The 12121-nt window shown below is 37.9% G+C and overlaps 2 long non-coding RNA genes across 2 annotated transcripts; both read right to left on the reverse strand.

Moving 5' to 3' along the window:
• Window positions 1-3451: 3451 nt before the first annotated feature.
• Window positions 3452-6082, reverse strand: LOC138896879 (uncharacterized). The gene is made up of 2 exons (XR_011410380.1): window positions 5972-6082; window positions 3452-3902 (listed from the first exon to the last, which is right to left on the reverse strand). It is a non-coding gene; the product is annotated as an uncharacterized lncRNA (long non-coding RNA).
• On the reverse strand, window positions 4699-5965 carry LOC138896880 (uncharacterized). Its single transcript, XR_011410381.1, has 2 exons — window positions 5113-5965; window positions 4699-4855 (listed from the first exon to the last, which is right to left on the reverse strand). It is a non-coding gene; the product is annotated as an uncharacterized lncRNA (long non-coding RNA).
• Window positions 6083-12121: the final 6039 nt, after the last annotated feature.

Here is a 12121-nt window from a genome sequence, read left to right on the forward strand (position 1 = left end):
TCAGATTGAGCCTTTTGAAGCACAATCCTATTCTCAATTGTAAGCTCTTCTTCAAACAACATCTCCTTCACCCTAACAATGTCCTCCAAAATAGCCAGTTGCTTGAAGATATCACCAAATATTTCCCTATTCCATTTTGAGAATGCTGCCTTCACCCTCTTGATTTTCTGCTTGAACATCAGAAACGGACCCCTATGAAATCAGCTTCCCAATTCTGCCTCACCACATCCATAAATGTAGCATGCTTTGTCCAAAAGTTCAAGAATCTGAAAGGCTTGACAAACTTGGTTGTCTGCACCCCACATGTCATTAGCAATGGTGCATGATCTGATCCAGTTCTGATTAGATGCTCAACTTCAATAGTTGGCAACATGTTCTGAAATGGCAAATTCACAAAGATCTTATCCAATCTCTTGAATATACACTCAGCATTGGATCTCCCATTCCACCATGTGAATGGACTTCCTTTGTAGCCTTGCTCAAACAAACCACAAGAGTTTACACAAAATGCAAAATCCTCATATTCAGGAGGGTGTACTGGAAGTCCCCCTATTTTCTCCTCTTCATGAAATAACACATTGAAATCCCCTCCTATCAACCATGGTAATTCCATATCACTTGCTAAATAATACAAGTGATCCCACAACTCTAACCTCTCAATTGCTGAACACTTTGCATAAACAAATGTCATCATCATGTGCTGCCCCAGGTCATGGTGAAACACTCTCACAGTCACCTGTTGCTCAGTATCCTCCACTAATTCTCATTCCACAACTGCATCGAAGAATAACCATATTTGCCCATTAATATTTGTATAAGCAGTCTCCATATTCAACCTCCTTTTATATCCCTCAATGAGTCCCTTCTTTTGAAAAGGCTCCATCAATGCAACTATACAAAAATTATGCTCCCTATTTATATTGATCACCCTAGGAAAGGCCTGTTGTGTATTCACAGACCTTATGTTCCATATTAATGTTTTGATCATCATCTAGATAGAGAAGCTGCCCTCCTAGGCATTATTCTTGAAGGTTGTGGTGGATCTTTGCTCTGATTCTTCTTAGTTTTTTTTACCTCCTTTAGCACTAGTTGTGGGTGATAAATCCCCTTCCCTAGCCACTTGTTTGAAGTTTTCAGCAGTTGATTCATCATCTCCTTCATCTTCCATTGGATTTTGTCTCAATAAGTCTTCATCAATTGGTGTCACATTGTGTGTAACTAAATCATGTAAATGTTGTATTGGAGTCTTAGTTAGAACATTAAGATGTAGTTGCATGGTTTGATCAGTGCCAGATTCCATAGGCACTTCCTCTATTTCCCCGAATGCTCTTGGAACAATTGCCCGCTCATCAGCCTCTCCAGTAGTTAGAAGGTTGGGATTTACTGTAGCTTCCTCATCAGGTGACCCTGGTTTTAGACCTGGCGTCGCCAGCCTATCGCCAGGTGAGCCTGGCTTTAGGCCTGGCGTCGCCAGCCTATCGCCGGGTGAGCTTGGATTGTTGTCCTTCTTCACCTTGTCTTCTATTGTCTTTGTTTTGCCCAGCTGATCATTCTTAACCTCAACTGCATCGCTCCCTAAGACCTTTGTAGAGTTTACCTCATCAAGATCCTCCATCCGCCCAGCATCTTTAAAAGTTTGAGATGTAATCGCATGACAAGATTGGTTTGTAGTCACATTGAGTTGTTTTAGCTCCTCTTTGCTAGTCCCAAACCTTCTATGAACCCAATCGATTGTGGACTGAATTCCAGAAGGAGTAGGACCATCTTTAAAACTGAAGATTGGTTTTTCCCCCCACCAAAACCAGTTGGTTGTTCTCGTTTATATCACTTTGTTCCTCTTCTAATACTGCAAATTTATTCCTTGTTTGAACCTTGTTTGTCTGATCTTCTTCGACCTCCATCAGTGCAAAGTTATTGTGCACTTGTTGTACACCAGCATTCACTGGCATGATTGCATGGCCAGTTTGCTCTTGTACCTGGGTTTTGTTATTTTTGTTGGTTCCCCGATTATCCCGAACTTCCTTCCATTGTGCACATACGTTCCCGACTACTTTTCCACTCGTGAGAACATTAAAGGGGTATTGTGATTTTTGGTTTTTCCTTGTTCATCAGCAGCAGAATTCCAGTTGTTCAACTCAGCAAGATCATTCCTTTTCTTGCTGCTTCGATTCTCAATAAGCTCGGGGTGCAAATGCCAACATTCAATTTCATCATGTCCATGTAGTTTACACTCCTTACAATATTTTGGTAGCATGTCATACTGAATTCTCACCCATTCTGTTCGAACACCACCAGAAGCTTCATCATCAATATCCAATCGCACCTTTTTAGGTAGTTCGGACAACAAATCGACAAGAACTTTTACTCTTGCGCAACTTGGCCTAGTTTTGTTTGTAGTTGCCGCGTCAAGACACACTGGCCTTCCCACAGCTGTAGCCAAAGAAAACAGAGTTTCCTTTACAAAAAAGGTAGGCAGCAGTCCAGGAAAAGAAACCCACGCCATCGCCATCGGGGTTTCTTCACCCGCCTTAAATTTTGCATCGTAGATAAGAGTACGCAATTCGTATTCGTACCCATCTTTGGCTTTGATGTAGTACGTACTTTTCGATGTGAAATCGAGGAAATCTTGCCATAGAGTTAATCTAATTAACACATGACGATCTCTAAGGAATCCGATATTAGACTCACTTTTGATACCACATTGAGTTGGAATTATTCGGCGAAGCTCGTGAATCTCCGAAGAACCATATGACAGCTTTCCAATGACAGCATATTGGAGGCCTTCAATCACGTTCATCCTATCTACTTTTGCCTCTGTGAATTTAACCACTGGTTGGCCATTCAAATACACTGCTCTTCGCATTGGAATGGGTTGAATTGAAGCAGCAGTAGCCATCGCTGGAGGATTTAAAGAATTTGGTTTCAAAATTTTCGAGTAATCTAGAGGAGCTGGGTTGGAGTTAGTTGTTGTATGTTGTTGTGCAACGCTGGGGGGCAGACCAGCCGGAAAAGCTGGTTGGTCGCCGGCCATTGTGGCCATTGAAGCCTAAAGCTCCAGCTTTGTCCGCGATGAATAGTGACTTCGTCACTGTTCACGGTATTATTTGGCACTGTTCACTGCTACAGTGACAGCGGAAATTTGAGAGAAAAATTCTAGAGAGAGAATTTTTTTTAACTGCACGTGCATTGACCTAAACATATCGAGATTGTATTACTATACAAGGTGTAATTTTGATTTATCTTTTTGAATATTTAATCTTCTAGACTTTATTCTTGAATCCCATGTTAGTTAATATTTTTCCAGTCAAGTGATTTATATTGTTTTTGTATTTGCTTAGTTTCTTTTATGCTGATGTAGAATAGTTGATGGATCTATACTCTAGCCATCTTTCATATTTTCTTAATTCATCACTTTTTAAACTATAAAAAATATTTAGAGAGTTTTGCTAAGTCCTATAAAAATACGTATGTTATTGCATTCTACTTCTACTAGTGATTTTTACATGACATTAAAAAAAATTACCGAAAATTTACTGAACCGTACCGATACCGAAGAGAAACCGACATGATTGAGACGGTTTCAAAAAGTCTAATTTTGGTTATACATAATAGAATAACCGAAAAATTGGTATAGTACAAATTTTATAAAATAACCGGCCGAACCGAACCATTGATACCCCTAGCTAATGGCCTCTCCACTGCCAGCAAGCCAAACTGCACATGGTGAAATATGGTGATATCATAGTCTTTCAATAACTCTAACCATCTCCGCTGCTGTAAATTAAGGTCCTTCTACTTGAATAGATGCTGGAGACTCCGATGGTCGGTATAGACCTCACATGGAACGCCGTATAGATGGTGCCTCCAAATCTTGAGTGCGTGAACAATGGTTGCTGTTATACCTAATTTTAAACTGGTTAAAGTAGGAACAACATATGGACAATTCTGAGTTTGATTAAAGTTAAAGAGTCGCCGCCTAATTATTTCTATAGTGAATTAGAACATCTAAATTAATTAAAGTAATTTAATAATGTATAACTCTATTAATGATCTATTTAACCTAAAGATTTTAGGTAAGGGTTCAATTAATCTAAATGGAAGGTTTTAAGGCACCCTTTAAGATTCATATTAAATGGTTAACGGACCAAACTAAAGTTAATTAAGGCTAAATGTAAAATAGTTTTATGCCAAAGTAACGTAAACATAACTTTAAGAGAATCCGTCATTAAAGTATAGTATCATGAAATCTGCTTTTCCTTTTAGAGTCTAAAGAACCAAAATTCTGAAAAGAGACAATTTCCTAAAAAATGGACTAAAGTCCAAAACGAAAGATCAACCGTTAGACTTGAAGAAAGTTTGACAAAGTACAATTAAATTATAAAAATTGTCTTTTGAAGTAGAGAAAGGTGGGTCATCTTCGACTCACCTCAAACAAAAAGGAAACAGTTACGTCAAAAATTCAGAGACTTGTATCAAAACAATATTCACTATTGACCCCAAACAAAAGACCTTAAAAAACCGAACCACGCAAAGCAGCTATTATCGACATTTTAACTAAACCAAAGACTGATCTTTAGAGTTAGTAATTCATTGTTAACTAGAGGTGAAGATCCTATGTGATCAAATGCGGGCATAGTGAGTAATTCATTGTTAACTAGAGGTGAAGCTAATACTTGGTTTTAAAGTTAGCCGCACAACTTAAATAAATGACACAACTGAAATTAAAAGACAACCACACGGTAAAATGTTAGTCATCAATCAAGTAAGCATAGACAGCCCCATTTGGCTCCTAACAGAAAGATAACATCTTCTGTAATTCCTGTTTCAGCGCCTCTTTATCCATTTTTTTTTTTTGCTGTTCGGATTTTTTTCGGAGATAGAGCAGCAGCAACAACAACAACAACCCAGTATAATCCCACTAGTGGGGTCTGGGGAGGGTAGTGTGTACGCAGACCTTACCCCTACCCTGGGGTAGAGAGGCTGTTTCCGATAGACCCTCGGCTCCCTCCCTCCAAGAACTCTCCACCTTGCTCTTGGGGTGACTCAAACTCACAACCTCTTGGTTGGAAGTGGAGGGTGCTTACCACCAGAGCAACCCACTCTTGTCTAGACTCTAGACAGTGGTGATAGAGCGAGTGATGATAATATAGACACTGGTTCTAGACAGCGGCATAGAGTCTCAAAGTGGAACTCGAGAGCAGCTCCGTCATGTCATGTAAACAAAGAAAAAGAAAAGGAAAAGGAAAAGGAAAGAGGAAGTTAGAAAGAAATCCTGATTCTTGCTTCATATTGAAGATGAAATAAACTAAAGTAAAATCACATTAGCCTTAAACTGAGAACAAACAGTGCGTTGGAACATTTCCACTTAATATCAGACACATTTAGTCAAGCAAACATAGAATACTTGTGAACATGCTCTATGTGTATGGCTTAAACTTATATTTAACAGGTCAGGTTCATTTATTTAGCGTCTGAGCCAAAGAACACAAAGTATTCTTCCTTAAATATTATTCATATATTAACCGATAGGCATGACTTCTATAAAATTAGTCTTAGCATCATGGTTTCTATGTGATAAACAGTAAAAATCCTAAATCATGAATTCTAGTCTAGAGGTTAAAGAAAAGCATCATAAATTAGACCTCTGGAGACATGTTAATTCACAAATATATTGTTCATGATTCTAACTTTAAGGGAAACTAAAGATATGATTTTAAACCACAACTACTATCAAAATTTGCCACATATCTTCACACGATTGAAGGAATACCTAGACATGATTTCTAGTAAATTTATTTATACCTAATTCACAGTAATGAACACGGTTACTATCAATTTCAAATATTATGACTTATGGAGATCCAAACAGTAACTAATAACACCGTTAAATCTGAATATGCACGCCCTTTTACCATAATTTTCTAAGCAGACACACAGTTTCTAAACGAGAGAGAGAAAGGTCGAATTTTACCTTTTAGTGGGCAGTGAACGGGGACCGTCGATCTCGAATCTACTCTCTCGTCATGAATAGATCCGAACCTCGAGCCGAAGGGGAAAGAGGTGAAGGCAACGTATGAGATGAGAGAGTGGGACCCTAGTTGTTGTAGGTTCTTGGGCTGCATATGGATTTTGGGCTGCTATGTGGGCTGATTTGAAGTGGCTGAAAATACAAGCTTTTTGGGCTATTGAATGCTGACCATTTTCCTTCGGGTTTTGGCATGGTAAAACAATATACCCATATAATTGGCAGAAAATAGCCCTAGTTATAGATATTTGCATCAAATAGCCAATAAATGTATATCACAATAATAATATACATATCACAACTTTTTTTTTCTTCTTTGTCTATGTCAACATGTATATTAAAATTTTATTTTCATTCTTTGTATATAAATAATATTATTCTTTGTATATCGATAATATAAAATTATATATATAGTTATTGTTGTCGTTATATCAATGTATATCACAATAAAAATATTGTATTATTTGTATATCATAGTGTATAGCACATCAGACATGTGTATACCAAAATAGATATCATAAGTTTATTTTTCTTCTTTGTGTATATCAAAAATTAATTTTCTTTGTATACCAAAATATTATTTACTCCCGCAATTATATTTATTGTTTTTATATTTTAGAACTTGCTTAAACATGCTATATAAAACAATTCCTTTTTTATCAATAATTAATAATTATATTATCTATATATCACAGTGTATAACATAATAATAATGTGTATATCAAAAACAATTATTAAAATTTTATTTTACTTCTTTGTATAACACATTTCAGATTGAAAACTCAAGTTCAAGACTACTCCACATGTGTATCCCCTATTGTAATCTGTGTATATCTCTATGTACATCAGTGATATCTCATGTATATTTTGTGTGTCTGTGTATATCCATAAATATTTGTGTTATATATACGATATAAAATGTGATATACACGGGCCTCCATAAACAAATTGTGTTGTATACACGGTATACAAAGTGATATACACAGACGTCCTTAAAAACTTGTGTGTGATATACACTGATGTACACGATATACAACGTGATATACATATGTCGCAATTAGATTTTTAGGTCTGATTTTTTATCTGAAACCAGTCTAAATCACTTCTAATCTTGCTCAAATTTTGTATATAGCCTTATTTAGGCATTTTCAACCAATTTCAATTATACCCACTCATTCAATCCAAACAAAAAAAGGAAGAGAGAAGAAAAACAAAGTTGAAATATATTTTTTCTCTCTTAGTTTTTGCTAATCTTGCTCAAATTTTGTATATAGCTTCGTTTAGGTATTTTCAACTAATTTCAATCACACCCACTCATTCAATCTAACTAGAAAAAGAAGAGATAAAAAAAATAAAGTTGAAATATATTTTTTCTCTCTTAGTTTTTGCTTCTGATTTTCTCTGATGTGAGATCAACCTTACCTTTTCATCCCACTGATTTTTTTTGCATAATTTGTAAGAAAATTTGCTAAACTATGAGAGAAAAGAGAAGAGATAGAAGAATAAATACAAGGAGATAAAAGGGGTGGGAAGCCAAAATAAGCGTGTAGTTTTTTTTTATAAAGAATATAAAAGAGAGTAATTTTTTTAAGATTTGGCTATATAATGCCAATTGTTTGGGGCTATCTTTGTCAAACCTAATATAAGGCTAAAAAGTTGTCAATTCCTGTTATGTGTTGTTATAGGATGCTAATTTTTTATTTTCCATCTTCCTTGTATATTTCTTCGGGCTTCTATTTAGATTTAAAATTATTTTATTAGTTATATTATATAATACTACTTTATTTTAAAACGTTATATTAATCAAACTATTTATTGCGCCTTAAAATAATTATGATAGCTAAAAATTGCTAAATAACCTACATTAATTGTTAAGTAAAATGCCATCATAAGATTAAATATTTATAACATATAGAATTAAAGAAATATTATTAATTAATTATATAAAGGAAAAGGAAATGTATTTTGCAATAATAATAATTATTATTATTATAAAAATACCTATAGTAGTAATAGTTTTAATAATAACAACAAATAAGTCAATTTGTGTTAAAAATAATGGAATGCCTATTTTATATTCGTATTATTAGAAGCTTAAAGAAATAGTTTGGAAGAAAGGTGGGACAAAATTGGATGTCAACAGCCGCCAACTCCAAATCATGCACAGAATCATTCTTCTCATGGACCTTCAACTGACGAGACGCGTAGGCAATCACCCTATCATTTTGCATAAATACCTTGCCAAGTCCAATACGCAATGCATCACAATACACGGCGTAAAATTCCCGAACATGTGGGCAACACCAACACTGGAGTTGTAGCCAAGGCAGTCTTGAGCTTTTGAAAGCTATCTTCACACGCGTCGGACCATCTGACAAACCGACGACAGTAACCTGCCAAACCCAAGAAGCTTCGAATCTCTATAGCTAAAGTAGGTCTAGGCCAGTTCCAAACTGCCTCAATCTTCTTAGGATCCACCTTGATACTTTCAGAAGATACAACATGACCCAAAAAGGCAACTGAGTCTAATCAGAACTCACACTTCGAAAACTTGGCATATAGTTGACGATCCTTCAAAGTCTGAAGTACAATCTGTAGGTGTTGCTCATGCTCCTCTCTACTACGGGAGTAAACCAGAATATCATCAATGAAGACAATCATGAACGAATCCAAATAAGGCTTGAACACTCAGTTTATCAAATTCATGAAGGCCGTTGGAGCATTAGTCAAGCCAAACGACATCACCAAGAACTCGTAATGACCATATTGAGTACTAAAAGCTATTTTAGGGACATTTGATGCCGTAAATTTCACTTGATGGTAGCCAGATCTAATCAAATGGAAAACACCTTGACACCCTGAAGATGGTCAAACAAATCATCAATCCTAGGTAACGGATACTTGTTCTTGATAGTGACCTTGTTCATCTGTAGATAATCTATGCACATCCTCATTGATCTGTCCTTTTTCTTACAAACAACACCAGCGCACCCCAAGGTGAGACACTAGGTCTAATGAATCCCTTGTCAAGAAAATCCTGCAACTTATCTTTCAATTCTTTCAACTCAGCTGGAGCCATACAGTGTGGTGGAATAGAAATAGGCTGAGTGCCCGAAAATAAATCAATATAAAATCCAATATCCCTGTCGAGTGGCATACCCAAAAAATCTGTAGGAAATACCTTAGGAACCTCACTCACAACCCGTACTGAATCCATAAAAGGAACCTTTGCACTAGAATCATATATATAAGCCAAATACACTAAACTCCCCTTCCCCACCATACACTGAGCCTTCAAATATGAAACAAACCCCCTAGTGGAGTGACCGCGTGTCCCTCTCCACTCTAATCTAGGCAACCCCGGCATGGCTAAAATCACATACTTGTCATGGCAATCCAAGATAGAGTGATACGGAGAAAACTAATATATACCAAGAATGACCTCGAAATCCACCATATCCAATAACAAAAGATCTATTACAATATCAAAACCATTAATAGTAACAACACAACACCGGTACACCCTATCAACTACTATAGAATCTCCAGCCAGTGTAGACACAGAAATAGTAATATCAAGAGAATCACGAGGCATACTCAAATTTAAAGCAAAATATAAATACACATAAGAATATGTAGAACCCCGATCAAACAACACAGAAGTATCTCTATGACAGACTGAGATAATACCTGTAATAATTGCATCGGACGACTTTGCCTCAGCTCTAGCTAGAAATGCATAACAATGGGGTTGAGCCTCACCAACATGTCCTCCGCCTTTGGGATGACCTCTTACTGACTGGCCTCCATCTCTAACGAACTGGCCCCCACCTCGGGCTGCCTTACCCCCACCTCGGGTTGCCTTACCCCTACCTCCAGTTGGTTGTACAGGTATTAGAGCCATCGATGCCGGAATCATGGCATAGTACCTTGCTGTGGCATACTACTATGTGACCTAGGGCAAAACTTTGTGACGTGCCTCAGATCCCTACATATATAACAAGTCCTCGGCTGATGTGATTGCTGACCCTGGAACTGTCCTTATCGACCTGAATAACCAACTTGGTCACTCTGTATTAGATGTGCACTAATCGGAGCTAGAGGTGCACTGTATGCTAGCTACTTAGGACCAGATCCATAAGTATTGTGGCTGCCTGAAGCACCATGGGTGACCTGTAGAGCTGACTGAACTGGCTTGATATGATAGCCTCTACCAAAGGAGCCCCTGTCCCCATACGAGGCACCACTGAATCCTCCGAAATAACGGGGCCTCTTGTAAGAGGTCGCCTCCATAGCCTGGCCTCTAATGCTCTCGATCCTCTAGGAGATCTCTACTACCCGAGTAAAAGAAATCCCATCCTCGGTCTCTCTGGCTATCTAAAGTCTGATGTTATAGGTAAGACCGTCTATGAACCTCCGCACCTTCTCCCTCTCAGTAAGGATCATGATAGTTGCATGGTGTGACAAATCCACAAATCTAGTCTCATACTGATAACAGTTATGCTACCCTATTGAAGGCGCTCGAACTGACTGCGGAACTCCTCTCTCTGAGTGAAGGAATAAACTTCTCCAAGAACAACTCCGAGAACTGAGAGGATGTGATCTCGCTGGCCTGCCCTACACATACACCTGCCACCACCTCTTAGCATAACTATGCATCTGAAATACTGTGAAATCAACTCAGCTGGACTCCACTATCCCCATATTGCGCAAAATCTTATAGCAACGATCCAAGAAGTCCTGGGGGTCCTCATAATGTGTACCACTAAAGTGATTGGGATACAACTTGGTGAACTTTTCCAGATTCTTCAGCTTATCAGTTGACATAGTGGGTCTCTCCCCGGGCTGTGTAGCAACAACAGGCTGAACTGCCTCAACTGGTAGAACTGCTGGGGTCTGATAATTGTGAGCCATCTGTTCTAGAGTATGGGTAGCGGGAGTCTGGGCTCCTCCCCCGGCCTCAGAAACAGATGGTGCCACAGGGGACACACAAGCCTGATCCATACTCTACATCAAGTTAACCATGCAGATTAAGGCGTCCTGAAGCACTAGGCTAACAATGAACCCATATGGAACCTGAGCAGGTTTTATTGGCTTTGTCAGAATTGGGATCTCCTCATCCTGCTCAATCTGAGGCTTGACAAGGGGTACCGTTGCATGTGCTCTAGACTGAGCTATGCCTCTACCTCGGCCCCCGCCCCTACCCTTGGTAATGGCTGCAATCTGAGGCTCCGAATCCTGATCAACTGCAGATGGCGTATGCGTCCGCACCATCTGTGAGAAAATAAGAGAAGAATGATTCAAACTTAACGATAGAACAAAGTCACGGGATTGAGAAAGAAAGAAAGAAAGAAAGTGAATTTTCCTAAAGCCTTATAGCATCTAGAAGATAAGTATAGACATCTCTGTACTAATCCTCAAGATTCTACTGAGTTTGCTCATGACTTGTGAGACATATACAACATATTGCTCTGATAACAATTTGTCACAACCTAAAATATCAACCAATCGGGGTCGTGATGGCACCTAACACCCCTTGTTAGGCAAGCCAACACATAATAGGAAATACTAAAGATCTGCAATAAATAAGTAATAACATGATAATAGCATAGTGTAAAATAAATTCCAAAATAAATATGATAAGTATAAAAATAACATCTGACGTAAACCATCCCAAGACTTGGCGTCACAAGTACATGAGCTCCTAGAGAATACTAAATACTATGTTTAGGAAGAAATACAACATTGTCCGAAATAAAATAGAAATAATACAATAGAATTAAGATGATGACTCAAGGCCTGCGAACGGGATTATATTGATCCAATCGGTCGTTTTGAGAATTTGCATTCCGTTCAGCTATTTGAACTCTTGAGTAGCTTCGTATGATGTATTATGACTTGTGTAAATTGTCGATTTTGGTTTTCAAGTGATTCAAGATTGATTTGGAGAAATGATTCTCAACTAGGAAGTTTTAAGTTGGAAGAGTTGACTAAGTTTGACTTTTTGTATATTTGACCCCGGATCAGAATTTTGACGGTTCCGTTAGGTCCGGATGGTAATTTTGGACTTGGGTGTATGCTCGGATTTTGCATTTG

This window comes from Nicotiana tomentosiformis, chromosome 8, assembly GCF_000390325.3.
Source record: "Nicotiana tomentosiformis chromosome 8, ASM39032v3, whole genome shotgun sequence".
In the NCBI taxonomy this organism is placed as follows: domain Eukaryota; kingdom Viridiplantae; phylum Streptophyta; class Magnoliopsida; order Solanales; family Solanaceae; genus Nicotiana; species Nicotiana tomentosiformis.